Raw genomic sequence first — 17,042 nt, 5'->3', positions numbered from 1 at the left:
ACCCAGAGGCCCTGCTGGTGACCCCCCTCTGGAAAACACCTACTAGACAACAGCCCCTTTCCAGCCTAGATATGTAGCTAACACCCCCCTCCCCTCACCCCCTCTTCAACCAAGGACTTGGACTCTTCCCTACCTGGACTCCAACCCTTCCATTGAGTCTCTGTCTCCTGCTGTGTGTGTGCATGTGCGCACCCATAACTTCATGGGGCTGTGTAGTGTGTTGTCTGTGTAATAAAACTGTTATTTGGACCCTTAAATTGGGTATTGCTTTACTATGGTTTGGCCTTGCTCCAATCTCTGCTCCTCACCCCTCTAACTTCTGTCTCATTTCTCCCTCTCCTTCTGACTCACTGCCACCTCCAACACCTGTCCTGAGGTCCTCTCTGCCTCCAAAAACCCTGGTTTTTTGCCACTGTCTTCTCCACACTGCCTTTTTCTTTTCCCCTGAGCAACCAGGTTTCTACCTCAGTTTCTTTCCTAGCTGTCTCCTCCTTGCCACCACTTAACTGCCCCCCCCCATATCTCAGCTGTCTGCCTCAGTTTCCAGCCCCAGTCTATCTTAAGTAAACCCAAGCCTCAGTTCCTCAGCCAGCTTCTGTGTAGTCCACCGGTTCTAATCCCAGTTCTGGCAACTTTCACTCCCGATACTTTAACTCTCTCTCTCTCTCTCTCACCTGAACCTTCCCCCAAGTATCCCAGGTACCCCAAGGACACACATACACACTGTACCATCCAAGTTAGAAACTTACCTCTCTGTGTGTGTGTGTGTGTGTGTGTGTGTGTGTGTGTGTGGCATTATGTGCATGATATATGAATTAGTGATGTCTAACTTTTGGGGTCTATAGCATATGTGCTTGAATTGGTGATAGGTATGCATGTGCCTAGACTGGTTTGGATGTGTATGTGCATGTGCCTGAGCAGGTAGTGTGTGTATGTGTGTGTAGCACCTAACTGATTTGTGTGTTTGTATATGTGCAATTGTGTCACACCCTCCTGTCTAACAGTACAATACTGAGATCCTGAGAGTTGGCCTGACTCCACAGGGCAACACACCATGGCCCAGGGGGGTGGGTATTGTGGATTGGGAGTGAGGGGTCAGGGGTCTCTGGGTCAGGGGTCGCAGCAGAGCTGTGGGGGCTATGGCTTGGGAGTGAAAGGCAACAGAATGGGCAGGGCCAGGACACCAGCATATCACTGCCCCTCACAATCATATACCCACTTCATGTGCATGCAACAGTTGTCCTCTTTTTGGAACTGGAAATATGGTAAGCCTACATAGGTTTGAATATGATAAAGGGCTACGAGTGACCAAAAGGTATTCTCATCCAGAATCTCTGATACACAATGAAAAATGAATCATGCACTTCAGTTCCATTTTGGTGGAATCTATATGTTACAGCAAGTAACAGAAGAAAGACCAGAGATTAGAATATGAAGGAATTCTCTCATGTTATTGGGGATCTTAACAATGCCATTTAAAATATGGTCTACCAGTTAAAATTTTAGTTAACAGTTCACCTGGTAGACCATATGTTGCATGTCCTTCTACCCAATAACTGGGTCTCTACCCTTTCTCGCCACATCTAAAGGCCATTTCTTTAACTGCTTTTCTGGCTGCTTTTCAATATTAGCTAGACTTTTGCAATTAAGACCTGTACAGATTCTCACCTCTCTAGGTCAAGGCTACTGCAGAGGTGTTACTTAAACCTATTACAAACACTTCAATTAATCTTGAAAAACGGCTTCTCTATGTCATGCAATTAACAACTTCACTTGTCCCTCCCAGACTCCAAGTAATTTCAGTCTAATTCATTTTTCTTAAAAGTATAGGAAAAACGCATTGCAGAAAACACAAAGTTCTGTTCCTTGGACACTTCTGCATTCAATTCCCACAATGAATACCATGTACATACTTTAGTGTAGGGAACACAACAAAACTAAGTGACAAAATGAAAGACAAATATTCACAATTAAAATGAAATAAATGGAATGACAGCCTATAAGGACCCAGGCATACATCCATGAGAAGTTATACAGACATTAAGAAAATACGCCATCAACAAAATTTGCTGCTAGCATGGAAACTATAGAGCAAATCATCCTCTTTCCAGAAATGGGATAAATACTGAAAACACTGGTCTAATTGAGCCAGCAAATAACCTAGCTAGCCAACAACCCTCAGGGACATTGGGTAAACCCTCAGATGCCTCTCCACACAAACACCAGTCAATTGGGACTATGAATTTGGGGAGTGGAGAAACAGTTGTGTACTGGCCTGGGAGAGATCTGATGAGCCACTCTACTTTGTGGACCTGTAAACCAGAAGCAAACCCCCATCAGTAGGTTGCACGAGCTCAAGATCTGAATTCCGAACACACTTTTGGAATCTGTGTAACTTGAGGGCAGGGCTCCAGCTCCCTTCACAGGCCTCAAAAACTCTTTTGCAAGAAGACAGTGTAAGAGGAGATTTTATCTTACCATCCTCCTCCTCAGCTTTATGAACAAGGGGAATATTTAGCCCTATCTTAAGAAGAAAAACTAGTTTCCCACTTCAGTAAGTTAGATCATCATTCCAAGAGAAAAATGACTAAATCCTAAAATCCAATATTAGGCATAAATGCATATTTGCATATCAATAGCAACCATTGCTTTAAAAAACAAACAAACTACATTTTCTTTTACATTGTTATACCATTTTCCATAATAAAACCTTGGTTTTAGATAACCATATTTAATGCATGACTGTCAGTGAGCCTGGATAGCATATCAAGCAAGTGTTTGTATAAAGCATCAAGCAAGCAGTCTGTGGTGAATTACAACTCTTTCAAGTATTTAAAAAGAAATACTACAGGGAGTTCAAGAAGAGCTCATTGCCTTGAACTTTACTCAACTCTCAACCCTGTGTCAGACTTCTGCAATTAAGAGTTCTGTTACTGTTCTGCAGTCAGTGTTTTACTTGTAATAATTTAAAACCCTGAAAGTGCTACTGGTGTGAATTATGAATATGGAGCTGGCATGACAAGCATGAACTGCTAAACCACATTTTCAAGTGTGAGTCGTAAATGAAGTATGATGTTGTATTTATATGTTTTAGAAGTCTACAAAGAAGATAATACCAGTTGATTTCCAAGGACAATAAGATTTCCATTTCACTTAGTCTTATTTATTCTAATACTAAGCACCAGAGGAATTAAAGAGCCACAGGCCCATGAGAAACATGGCAATTTACCTAGAGCTACAATAAGTATTTTCAGTTCCCAAGGGGAAATATTTCCAGAAATGGGTGCCATATTTCACCAATTAAGTAAGTGGTCTACTTATCAAAAAGCCAGCCACTCATAAAGTTAAAATTAACTGAAATGTGAACTGCTACATATTCAGTATTTTCTAGAAATTAAAAAAAATAATTAAAGAAACCAGATCTGGAAGAAGAAATCACTTTTTGATCACTACTATAGCTCTGGGGGCATGGGAAAGTAGAAGACATAGCACACCAGTTCCAGGCACCAATTTAGTGGGGGCTGCAAAAGGGCAACCCCCCTGGAATGCCTGCAAGCCAGCAGCAGTAGCCCTGCAATGCTGCTGTTGTTGGTGAAGCCAGATGCTGCTACACCACAAAGCTGTTGTAGCAGCAATAAGCAGGTCAGTTAGACCACACCAGGAGCAGGAAACATTTTTAAAGATAAGACTTCTACTCCCTGATCCTCCCTCCTGTCCCCAACTCTTGGCACACCCTCCCCTTTCCCACAGGGTTTGCCTAGGGCACAAACTCTGCTCACTACACTTCTGGGTTTGATCTGTGCTGTCCAAATGCTGCGATATTGAAGCAGATTCATCTACTAAACAAAATATAGCCACAAATTCAAAAAAACACAAAAAGCTAATGGAAATATATATAAAGCAAGTCAGTCAAATGTATTTGGCTTTTCCCCAAATACAGAATTTGAAGAATCCTAGAGAGACATCCATGCTCATTCTGCTCCAAACTCTTAACGTTCAACTCACATTGACTTCAATTTGATTTGTACTAACAAGGTTGCACCTACAACTAAGTAGCACTCCTTTTCTTTGATTAAACCCACTGGGTCAATTTTGGATTTGTCAAATGATCACCATTTCGGCTAATCACATAGGCATGCATCCTTCCCTTGATAGAAAGATATTTGTGTAATATACTTGGCAAAAATAACAGTGTGGATGACTAAATACAAATACATAAACATTTAGAGGAGAAATTAATATTTTTAAAGAGAGGATTAACAAAAAACTTACAACAGGAAACAGGGGGGGAGAAGAGGGGAAGCATTCTCACCATGGAGGTCTAGGCAAGATCACAAAGACCGGGCGATAGCTTTCTTTCCATGTCCCCTTGTCCAAGAACAATGCTGATTAGCTACTGCTAACTGATTTTTTTCTCTTCAGGCTTAGCAGTTATATTTCAGAATCACCTTTGAAGACGCTATTTAGTGAATTAATCAATCAAGTTTCCATATGCTAATACTCAAATATCCTTGGTTTGTCACATCAAAGTTTCTCCATCAAGAGGACATCTTGTATAATTAAATTAACTTTATCATAAATAAATTGTACTTTTGATGAAGAAAACACAATTTACTTTTAAGCATTTGCTGGGAAATGTACTTACTTGTTCATATGACGAGTGTCCTGGTTGAGATCAAGGAAGTAATCATGTTAAATTTGTGGATACATAGAACATTGTTTTAAATCAAGCTAGTAAGTCTCCCTTGCCATCTTCCTTCCATACACATTGGGCATGTCTACACGTGTATTTCCACATGCCTAAACGTAATGCGCCTTTACTTAAGGCGCATTAGAGCAATTTAGGCACACGCTTACACATGAATGTGCTAATGTGCATTAAGGCGTATTAAATTTAGGCACGAATAACTAAGTTGCATTAGCTCACATGCACATGGACTAATGTGCATGAATGTGGTATGTATCCATAGACGCACATCGTGGTAATACACATTAGCACGTCTACACATGCACCAATGCAACTTTGCTATTCATGCATACATTTGATACCTGTTTTATACAGGTATCAAATTTAGGTTCACATAGCCTTAAATCACCATGTTTAAGGCACATTAAGGGCACACATGTAGACATGTGCCCTTAAGGCACCTTAAAAATGGTGGTTTTAGGCTAAGCCTGCTTAAGAGAGGCACATGAAGGCCGGTATGAAGAACAGATCTGCTTTGAGCTAGCTAATATGCAATGTATATTTAAAGGCAGCCATGTCTATACTTGATGAAACCATGCTGCACTTCAAACCAAACACTCCAATACTTTTCTATAATATAGTAGCCCTCAATATTCTCTGGCTGAGACTAATTTGCCAAACATTACAACAGCTCATCGGGGCCCTGCTACATGTTCAAATCAAAGCTGGATAGAAACGAGCTAAAAGGTGTTACACATTTTCAAGCACTAACTTTATAGTTCTTTTTACAAGTGATTTTTTTTTTTTATTGTGTGATGATTACTTTTCACTTGTGGTCAGTCTAAATGTATTACATGATTAAATGCATATATATATATATACACACACACACAGCTGCAGAGCTAAAGATCCCTGCAAAGGCAGAGTGGGAAACTTTTTAGCCACAGTTGTGTTGCAAAAGTATATGCGTGTTTTTGATTGGCTCCTGGAGGCAGGGGAGGGAAGGAAACTTAGCCCCCAGACACAGCCAGGCTCATAGAAGGGAGGGAGCTTCAGGACCACAAAGCTGCAGCCTGCCTGTGAACAGAAGCTGCAATTAGTGACCAACAGCCTGGTATCCTTTTTTCCTCCGAGGCAGATGGACTCGCGTAGAGGGAAAAGGGTGGTAAAGTAGACTTGCCTAGGAGGGCAGGGTGTTGGTCTGAGAAGGATCTGGGGAGAGTTAACTGAGAAAACAGTCTGGGGCTGTGTGCATGATAAACCCAGGGTTGTTTCAGTTATCACTCAGCACAAGGGGCTGTGTCTGGGAATTGGAGAAAGGTGTTTTTGGAGAGGGGACAGTTTAGATACAACAGACAGCTGGACCAGAGAAAAGCTGCTCTTCCCTGTGCAGGCTCTAACAGACAGCACCTCACATGGAGCTGCACCAGTTAACCTTACTATGCTGCTAATGTAAAGGAGAGCTGATGTTTTTTGTTAACCCTGTGTGCTCCTGCTGAAATTCACTTAAGTCTCAAGATTTAAGCTGGGGAGTTGTACTGAGGATGTTTTTGATTCAATTGGTATAAAGTGTTTTTAGTTCATTGATACCTGGCTTTGACAATTAGATTATCGATGTTCTGTTTTGCTGTTAACCTCATTCATATGCTGACTGTTTTGTAAATAATAAACTGTGTAAATGATTAGACTGTATGTACTCCAGTGTGTGGGGAAACAACAAGAAAGCACTCCATGGAGAGGTGGCCCCAGCCTTAGGGGCTGGGAGACTGACCGAGGCTATTTGACACCCCAGGACCCTGAATAAGCAGGCCTAAGATATTTTATCAGGAAGTTTACAATTGGCACATCGAAGATTTTACATCCTGGTATAAATGGAGTCACAGTAAGGGTAATGTAAGGTCCTGAACCTGCAAGCTATAGTGCACAACAGCAGCTTGGAGGTTTAGGCCTCGATCTAATATCTGAAGGAAGAAAGTCCATGGAAAAGGAAAAGGCAGTGCTGGCCAAAAAAGGTGAGAAAAAGCTCCTAACATTTTTAATTTATTAGCTGCAGCTAATAAAGGGACCAAAACGCTGGCTTGCATCCATAGATGCTTCTCGAGCAAATCCGGGGACGTCATTCTCCCCTTGTACTCGGCCTTGGTGAGGCCGCAGCTGGAGTACTGCGTCCAGTTTTGGGCTCCACAATTCAAAAAGGATGTGGAGAAGCTTGAGAGAGTCCAGAGGAGAGCCATGCGCATGATCAGAGGTCAGGAAAACAGATCTTACGATGATAGGCTGGGAGACATGGGACTCTTTAGCCTGGAAAAGCGCAGGCTCAGGGGTGATCTCATGGCCACCTATAAGTTTATCAGGGGTGACCACCAGGATCTGGGGGAACGTTTGTTCACCAGAGCACCCCAAGGGATGACGAGGTCGAACGGTCACAAACTCCTGCAAGACCGTTTCAGGCTGGACATAAGGAAGAATTTCTTTACTGTCCGAGCTCCCAAGGTCTGGAACAGTCTGCCAGTGGAGGTGGTTCAAGCACCTACATTGAACACCTTCAAGAGTAAATTGGATGCTTATCTTGCTGGGATCCTATGATCCCAGCTGACTTCCTGCCCTTTGGGCAGTGGGCTGGACTCGATGATCTCTCGAGGTCCCTTCCAGCCCTGATGTCTATGAAATCTATGAAATCTATTAAATTATTCATATGCCTCAAATATGACGTTATGAATATTACCCTAAGTTGATTTAGTTTAGAGATGGCCTGGGCTCAGCAACTTTACATTTTAAGTGAACAAGAACTTTAGGGGGATAAGCCTGAATATTAATGTAAATGGTTATTAATAAACTCTCTTAAGTAATTCTTAGGTTATTACAAACTTCTTTATGCCCTTACTAAACTCTAAAAACTTCTTAGATTTGGACTAAATGTAGACATTGGATTTATGGCACATTATAACCTGCCTAACATCCAACTCCCCAGGTACCTCTCTACTATTTACCAGCTACATTCATTCCCCTTCCCTCCCACCCTCAACTCGTCTCTCACCCAGACTCCTCAATTAACATCTTCACTGACTGGCTTTCTTACATGCATACCACCCTCTGGCTTCTTTACTATTCATTCCAGCCAGGAAGAGCACACACCAACTGCAGATGCTTCCTCAGCCTGACAAAGGGTATTTGTACCCAAAAGCTTGCAAAGAAGAATTTTTCCAACTATTTGAGTTCGTTTAATAAAAATTATCATATTTATCCAAAGAACCTTGTCTGCCTATGTCCTTAGACTAGCATGGCTACAAACTATACCCTAAAGAGTGGTAATAATATTTATGATGCATTTTCAGAGCTAAGTCAGCCATGAAAGTGGGTTCTTTTTGTTTTTGTTCTTTTTTTTTTTTTACCAAAAAAAAAAAAAAGCTTAGTTTAAATCTACAAAAGAATTCTAATAATATTCTTTTTGAAATTGGCTTCCTTAGCAAACACTACCTAGCTGGGGACTGAGGGGAGACAATGCATGGAAAGCAGTACCTTGACATTTATTTCTAAAAAGGCTACTTTGAGGCCTGAAAAATTTTATAAGGAACTAAAACCAACATGTTATTCTTTAAATCATTAATAAGCCCCATTCCCTTATCATATAATCAAACCAAGATATAGGTGAGAAAAGTGCTTATACTCTAAAACTAAATTTCAGCTCCTATTAAAACCTAAAGGGACACCCTCAAGGAAGAGGACAAGAGACTGAATTTCAACAAGGACGTTACAGCTCTAAAGATTCATGAGATTTCCCCACCAAAAAGATAAAAAGCAATTACAAACTTTGATGTATATGCATTAGTACATTTCATATTCATGGATTAAAGATGCTACAAATGAAAGGTGACAGTGGGCTGATACTTGAATAGGACCAAGCCCCTGAAAGAGGCTTATCTTCCTTGAGACTCCATAAAAGTTTGAGTATCAATCTTGCTAAAACTAAGGTACCAACAGATTCAACACAACCCACTCAGTTTCTTCAAAAGGACACCTCTACAAGCAAACCAAAAATGTCAGAAACAAGACATCTGAGGTTAAGTCTACATGGTGCAATGACAATATAATTTATTCTGGACTCATTACTCAAATTTGATTATGTTGCTTCCAGTGCCCAAGCCACCTCATGGTTCTCTACACTGCATTTCATTGTGCTGTGTAAGGATGCACAAAATACAACAAAAGCACCAGCAATACAGCTTTAAGGCACAGAGGTGCTCTAGTCTAGCACCACTTCTACAACATTATGAAATCCCCAGACTGCAGTTTTTTTGCTGCAATGAAGATGCCAAATGTACTGCCAAAAGATTAGATTTAAATTTGTCTTTTAATACCTTTAATGGGATAGCTAAACGCTATTGTATTTTAAGCTTTTAACTTATCTTGTTAAACACCAGATTGTTTAGACTATGCATTTGTGGAAAGAAGACACAAAATTTTGGCAAACAGAAGCAGTGGGATTTTATTTTACTTGAATATTTATTTGTTAATTGCTTTTTTCAAGAACATCCCTTTAATGGCTTCTCCTAACTGACTGAGTTAAAACCTTCTTTGGTTTCATAGGACATAATAAATATAACATAACCATGCCCTTTATCAGCTGTTCAGATTACCATGATAAACCAAATAGGATTCAGCAGCCTTTAAATTAAATTCTTCTACCCATCTATAAACTGTTGTGGTTATTCATTATTCACTGAGACAGGACTTATTACTGATTTCAGAAATAAAATATTTAAATTTACTTAGCTTCCACCCCCTTACCAGGTCAATCCACTCTCAAAAAGGCAATTTCTGTCAACACTCTTCTCAGGGAAACATGCAAAAGACACTGACTACAGTAACCATTGTTTCTGGTGTTTTATTTTTCCTCCCATTTCTTATTTCTTTACACTATTGTTCCTTTGAAATTTGGGGATCACATTATGTGGTGTTTAGCAGCCCTTTCTACTCTGCAGATTGAACTATTTTCCTTAATAAAGTACAAAAGAAAAAACTAACATTTACTAGGAGTTAATACTATTGGCTATCAACACCTAATTTTCCAATTAACCCTATCTGTTTCTGTATTTTGAAAGGATAAGACTAGCATCAGCAGCCATACTTCAGGCAGTTAAGACTTTCTGAAGACAAGAGACTGCTGCCCTTCAAATATAGGCAGCATCTGCAAGACGATTGAGGGCCAGGGGAAGGAAGTGCCACTGTGCAACTGCAACTGAGGTCATCAGCTGCAAGGTATCAGGCCAGTGATCCCCTCTGGATAGAAGTTGCAAGGTCTTAGCCAAGAGATTAAAGGGACAGAAGAGGGCTGTATAGCAGACAATGAAATTAATATGAACTCTTCCACATTCCACAACATGTGACCTCCACGTGAGTCTTATTTGATCCATTCCAAATCTTCCCTTAATTCTGCCACTAGGGAAGACATTAATGATTGCTCTTTCCTTGGTGTCTCCTCTATCCCCCATCATCCCTGTTTATCCAAATAAATGCTACTCACAAAACAGAAGCTGTAACACCTATATCAAGCAGTTATTCATAAAGCTACGGAACTATAAAACACAATTCCTTTTTCAAACCAGTGGAAGTGGGCAAGACAGCTTAAAGAAATCCAGACAGGCAAGCATATGTTTTCTTTTGGTAAGCTATGTGGATTTATATCTAGTCTGTTAAAAAGGAAATACCTTTCCAATCTATTTGCTGGAAAATTCAATGTGTATATAAGGCTTTTAAAATGCATTGATAGCAACAGCTTTAATTTAATATGTCAATGTTCAATATGTCAGAGCTCAAATGTTCTCTCAGAAGGAGTTTTAATGCATATGCATTATTAATGCAGGATCTGAGGGAGCAGATCTATTTGAGCTGAATCTGACCAGTAAGTCATTAGTAAGAGAGCATAAAGCAAATTTGGGAAATAGAGATACAATAATAGGTAAGAAAATCATGTCTCCAGCACTAGCTTAAAAAATTTAAGTGAACAAAGGACTCTATCCACATGTAATACAATTTTCTTATTTTAAAATTAATGTTTGAGCTTATGAAAAGTGTGATGTACATATCCATTGGGCTCAAGAATCAATGAGTCTTAAGATTGTTTCTTTTCAATCACATAGAGTGGTCTGATACCACTGAGCCAGAGAATGAGAGCCGATATCTTTCTTTAATGATGAGTTTTCCCCAAAAAATAAAAGATAAGATTGTCTTTGACTAGGCACAAATTATTACGAAACACTGTAGTAACCCAAAAATGTAATACAGGAGTGTTAACATTCAAATCCTGTAATATCCTGTGATACTCCTATGTGACAGACAGCTTTTAATTATTTAAAAATGCTGCCCAAAAGAGAGATTTAAGATAGCATGATGAATTCCCAGATTATTCCTAAAACTCAACATCCAGTTTTAAACTTATTCTGAAGAAGATACCACAATCCTATGAAGCTGTATAAATGCATAAAGCAGATTTGGTAAGACAACATCACTTTTAAACAGTTATTAAGCTAAAGATGCATGTAATATAATTTTGGCCCATTTACACTACACATGAAGACTACTGGTTTACAGTAGTCCCCTTAACCTCTGCAATCTTTAAAATAAAGCCCTCAAAGTCAGCATCTGATGCTCACAGTGAAGAACATTTTATAATCCTTGCAGATACAATTTATAAGATTTTCAGAAGTCTTGTTCCAGCTGTAGTAACTATACCAAAGTAAGAGGAAATAAACATGTAGTCTTCTCTTTTTCAATGAATACTAAAGGTAAAAAGAGAGGCCCACCATCTGTTGCTCTACCACCTGTGAAATGGGTCCATGCACTTACAGATGATGAAGGCAAGTAGGATGTTGGCTTGTCTGATTAAAAAGCAAGTCAAAGAAAATATTGGTACAAATGTTACTTAAATATTCTTTGATATTTGCAGCACGGACTCTAAATTTGATACTGGGAAATCCCAGTATAAAAAAAAAAAAAAACATGCCAGAAAAAAGCAGCACAGGGTATGCTCCTGAGTGTACCCAGAGGCCACCAGAGGCTGGGTCCTCCAAGGAGATGCTCTGGCACCTGGCCAGAGTGTCTCTGTGGCTCCTCCATCCCCCTGCTACTCCAACATGCTGCCTCAACGTGTTGGGGCAAATAGGACTGGGCAAGGCTGCAACAATGGATCAAACTAGGGTTTGTCTCCAGTAAGCAAGGACGTGTGCGTGGGAGGGAGACTGCTTGGGATGGGGGCGGTGCATATCGTGGGGGACAAAGGATGCAGGGGCCGCTCTGGGTTAGGGCCTCTTCAGCTGTCCAGCTGGTACAAGGGGCTAGTGCCCCCAGATACCAACTGGCCAGGCCTCAAAATCTCCTGAGGGCAAGAAAACCTGAACCGCTTGCCAGGGCAGCTTTTTATACTGCTGGGGCCAGCACAGGTACTGGCCCTAGCCTCCAGCTCCTCCTGCCGGAAGATCCAGGAGGAATTGGGCAGTCAGTTTGTTTCAAGTGGCACAATTTGCCCCACACCAATGTCCGTGTTCAGGCATGTGTGATGAAGCACAAATCTCTGGCACAAATCCGTGCTGCTGCTATTTGAGCTGCTGGAAGCACATGCGCGATTGTGGATGTACCCCATAAGAGCAAATAAAGTTGAACACAAGATACGGCATGCTGTATTTACAAATGAGGGATTCTGTGTTAAAACCTCAATGTGTAAATCCCAGTGTGTAGTCTTTTTAAGGAAAACATCTAGATGTCATTGTGAACAGCTCAATAAAGCCATCTGTTCAACACACTGTGGTGGTCAAAGAATGTAAATAAATCTGCGTAAAGACGGGAATTCTGCATGATACACAAAATGTGACACCTGGACAAATTACTATGGTATCCTTGCCTTGCAAATGCATTCAATTATTGTTATGATCTTAATAAATAAAAAAATATAAATAAGAATAAAAGTAATAACCTCACGCAACACAATTCTGTTGTCTCATGAGAAAGACATATGCCTACTAGTAGTAATAATAAAAGAATCAGATATAAGCAAAATTTTTGTAGCCATAAAGAGAAAAGGGTGCCATAAATGTGCGCGTGTGTGTCTGGCTGTGTTTGAACATGCATGCATGAGCGTGTCCACAATGCATTCCCAGCACACTAAATACTTCTCATAGCAGCATAGAGTCGTAAAGCACAAAGAACCATACAACCTACTCTGATGTTACAATTATGGCTGGAAAGGCAAAATACAGAATTAGCAGATTAATTATAATTGTTTTAAACAGCACAGCTTTGCTGAAGCTACGTCACTGAATGTGTAGTATCATTCTCCCCTGTGCATCCAAAACTCCCATGAAAAATCAATGAGAGATAAGCAGATACAGGAAGTGAAAACTAATCCCCTCATAATGTGCAAGCTCCTGTTAAAGCATCTCACACTGTTCTTTGACAGTTATCCTTAGAAACCCCTCAAAAAACTCATCATGCATATTATTCTATCAAATGTTCCAGCTTTAGGAGAACAACTGTGATATTAAGTGTCCTATCCTAGTGTCTCATTTCTTCTTTTTTTGCAATGCCACCAAGAAGCCCAGTGTCATAAACTAACTGCCAATTTAAGCAGTTGTATACAATACATTAGAATCAAGAGGAACTGAGCCAGACTCAGCTTTGGAGATTGGTGTGAATAGGTCAACAGCATCAAATTCAGTGCAGCAGTATTACAGTCTATCATTGTCATTGAGGATAGAGTGCATGTGGACAGGCTCTGTATTAAAAAAACTTTTACATAATTCTTATTAGAAATAAAGGCTGAGATGCATTGTAGTGAGCCATTTTTCTAAGCAAAGTAATAGTCTCAGAACAGCAGCAAATGCAAACACTAGAAGCAGAACTGTCATATGAATAAAAATAATTCTATTTTAAGTAGTAATCCATTGCCTCCAAGTTACTTACACCATGAGACAACTTAACACATACTACAATGTTACACTGAAGTAGGCCTGGACATTTTCCCATTTTTGTGCCGCTAAATATTTTTTAATTTAAAAGCATCTCCAACCTGAAAAGTGACAGTGGAAAAATGACATAGATGCTTGTTTTCCTTCATGCTTTCCAGATCAGATGTACTCAATTTCTTCCAGTTCTGTGAATTCAGACTAGGTTCTTAGAGTCAAGCTGGAGCCCATTTCATACTTTAAAAGGCACTTCAGCATTGGGTACAACTGTGGCCACTATACAGCTTATATTGTTAACTATTTCATTAACCAATGTACTTGCACCAGTAAAACACTTCAAACAGAGACCAGGACTTACTCTCAATTTAAATAGGTGTAAAGAATTTGCTCCTCAATTAGGTCCTTACAGTATCTTTTGTACAGCTGTATTTTTATTAAGGCTACTGTGCTGAGGGCAGTGGATTTGCACAAGTATAAACTGATTGAAATTAGTAAGCAATGCTGTGTCTGATTAACAAGAACCCAGTTCATTCTTTCAGCTGTGTTGATTTTGCAGTACTAAAAGAAATCAAAAGTAGTAAAAAATATTTTGTCTGTATATATCTCTAAATATGCAAAGAGAGCAGATCTCCTGAATAATGGTGTCATTTTATCAGTCACTTTTCGGAACTCTACTTTAAAAGACCCACTATAGGGTAGGAAATAGGAATACTGAAAACCAGAAATCCAACAAAACAACATTGGAAAAAAAAAACAATCGGTTGAGCTAATTCCCCAAGGCTAACTCCTTGCTTCAGCACTTACAATATCATTAGCACTGTACATGCTCAGGTAACTCCTCAGAGTAGGAACGCTGAGATTCACCCTAGGTGTGTACTACTGCTCATGATATAGTATAAAGCCAAAACCCACAGAAGAGAAGGGAGAAAAAAAATCAGATTTCAAAATGAAAACCTGCAAGTTCTTTTTAAGTCTGGTCAGTTTAAATGGTGGTCAAAATAAGGGAGCAGGAACACTGGCTAGAGCAAAGAATACCACCTTACAAGGATACAATTCAGTTTTTCTAATTCAGTATTTCCCACATTTTTAATATTGGGGCACCACTTTTTTTTCTGGATAAATTTGGTGGCATGCTTTTCTTAATTTCACAGCACCCCAAAAAATCACCAAGATAAATCTAAATTCAAAGAAGATATGGAAAAGGGCCTTGAGGCTTAAAAAGTTGAGAATCACTAATTTAACTGGTGCCACTGAAGGGCAGAAGGGACAGGAACTCACCCTGCTGCGCTCTGCTCTTTCCACTGTCTGCATCCTTGCCCTTCCCTCTAGTCTTTACTTCAGGGAGCAAGGACAGCCCTTACTGCTAAGGATGCTCCTGAAGGCTCTCACATGCCAGTAACCACCCCCATGGCCCCTCCAGCTAGCCCCGGAAGGAATGGAGGGGACAAGGGATGCGAAGTGTGACTCCGTCTGTATGCTCACCTGCCTGCCCATTTGCAGTACAGCACGCTGCTGGAAGTGGGGGGAGTGTGGGCAGGCAGAAAGGAGGGGCAGTGGCAACATAGGGGTTAGCAGAGTGGGGGAAGGAGCAGCAGTAGTAGCAGCAGTGCCCAGAGGAGCAGCAGATGCAAGGTGCCTAATAAGGGACAAGAGCATTTACCCTTAACAGGATCTCACGGCATGCTTCTGTCAATCTCCCTTTGGGAATCACTATTCAAATACAATTCCACCCTAAACTGAAGGAACCTACCATTTCAGTCCTGTGCTACTCTAGATCAGACTCCAAACACATGTTAAACCATGGTGTAGGTTTATAAGATGGGCCATGAGAGATCAGACTAACTGCCACCAATCTCATGCCCAGTGCCTGCATCCCACTGTCAGCACAGAAATCGGAGGAGGCATGTACCCCCCAGAGCACTCCAGCGCATCACCAGTGAATACACTTACATGTTAAAATGGATTCAGTGTAATTCTCAGCTGAAACTATAGGCAGCAGAAGGCCAGGGCTAAACGGAGCTTATCCCTCCCAAAACTAATTTTGCAGCCACTGATGACAGCAGCAAAAACACAGTGCCATTGTGCCGCTGTGCCCAGCACCGCTGCCATGCCCTGCTGCCACAGCACCTCACCCAGGGCCTTCGCCACCACGTATAGCACCAGTGCGCGCCAGTCCTGTATCGGCCCTCAGCCCCTCCAAATAATATTTTCTTCTGCTGCTACTGGCTGAAATACAGCAAAGGGGTGCTGGTGATCAGGTCTAACAGGGCTGGGAAGAATCTAGAGAAGGGGAATGGGGAAAAGTAACAGAAAAGGGAACTTGAGGAACAAGGATGTGAAGCAGAAATCAGGAGAAGGGCCAGGCACATGGAGATGCAGCATAGAGCTAAGTTTCCCAGTATAGCTAGCTCCCTGAATTAAGTAATTATTTGTATATTTTTTTCTTATAAGGTGGTCATTATTTATATGTATAAGCCTAATCAAGTAGGATGTCTGGCACATTTTAATGTGGACACTTTTATTAGCCTCTTAATATAAAGAACTATTAATATGAAAATATGCAGGTGAGAAGGAGAAATAGCCATGGACATGAAAAGGCAAAGTGCTTGGTTTCTCATGTATGTATGGATAAGACACTCTATTCCTCACCTATGACTCCCAGGTGTAACTCCCACAAAAGCACATGCCATTCCTGGATTTGCTACAGTCATCAGGTGGGTTGTATAAGTTTGTACCAAGTAGGGCCTTCCCTCCTGAATGCTTTCTATGCCAATCCAACTTAAACCTTTGGGTTTCATTCAAAAGGAAAAAATTCCAACAAAAATCTTGAAAGGAGATACCATACACAAGTTTCAGTGGTGTTTATCTTATAACATCCCAGATATCCTTTATCAACTCAAAAAATAACATCCAAAACATTTAGTTTTATCCCATTTTATCATAGCTAGGATTACCTCAACCATATTTTTAATATAACTTAAACCATCTCTAAACTATCTGATTCCTTTGTTCCTGTCTTTTAAATTTAATCAGCATCAACAATCATGTTTTTTCCAACCACTATCAGAAATAAAATAAAGCTTGTCTCTACATAACACTAATGAAACCTGCAGTGCTAAATCTGAACACATTACTTTAAGAAGCCTAATACATTCATGCTTTTTAGTTAAAAATATACAGAGGAAATCAAGCTTTTGAAACCAAACTTAATAAACCAAGTAACCAGACCCAAATGCTAAACAATATATTAGTTAAAAGCCACTAGGAAAAAAGCCAATATCCCCATCTCTCCTAAAATGTATTTCAATTTACAAAGATAAAAATGAAAAAATCCATTACCATTATGTTAAATATTTATTGCTAAAACAATTAATATTTTCCCTGGGTGTTTGAGAATG

The 17,042-nt window shown here is 40.2% G+C and overlaps 1 protein-coding gene across 3 annotated transcripts in view; it reads right to left on the bottom strand.

Moving 5' to 3' along the window:
• The window catches only part of VAV3 (vav guanine nucleotide exchange factor 3), a 283,108-nt gene that overhangs the window by 122,805 nt on the left and 143,261 nt on the right, over positions 1-17,042 (bottom strand). The gene's annotated exons all lie outside the window — the stretch shown is intronic.

The sequence above is a fragment of the Crocodylus siamensis genome, chromosome 5, assembly GCF_052110815.1.
Source record: "Crocodylus siamensis isolate JL-2025a chromosome 5, ASM5211081v1, whole genome shotgun sequence".
Classification (NCBI taxonomy): domain Eukaryota; kingdom Metazoa; phylum Chordata; order Crocodylia; family Crocodylidae; genus Crocodylus; species Crocodylus siamensis.
Note: the sequence above shows the minus strand (reverse complement) of the source record. Positions and strands in the feature narration are given on the sequence as shown.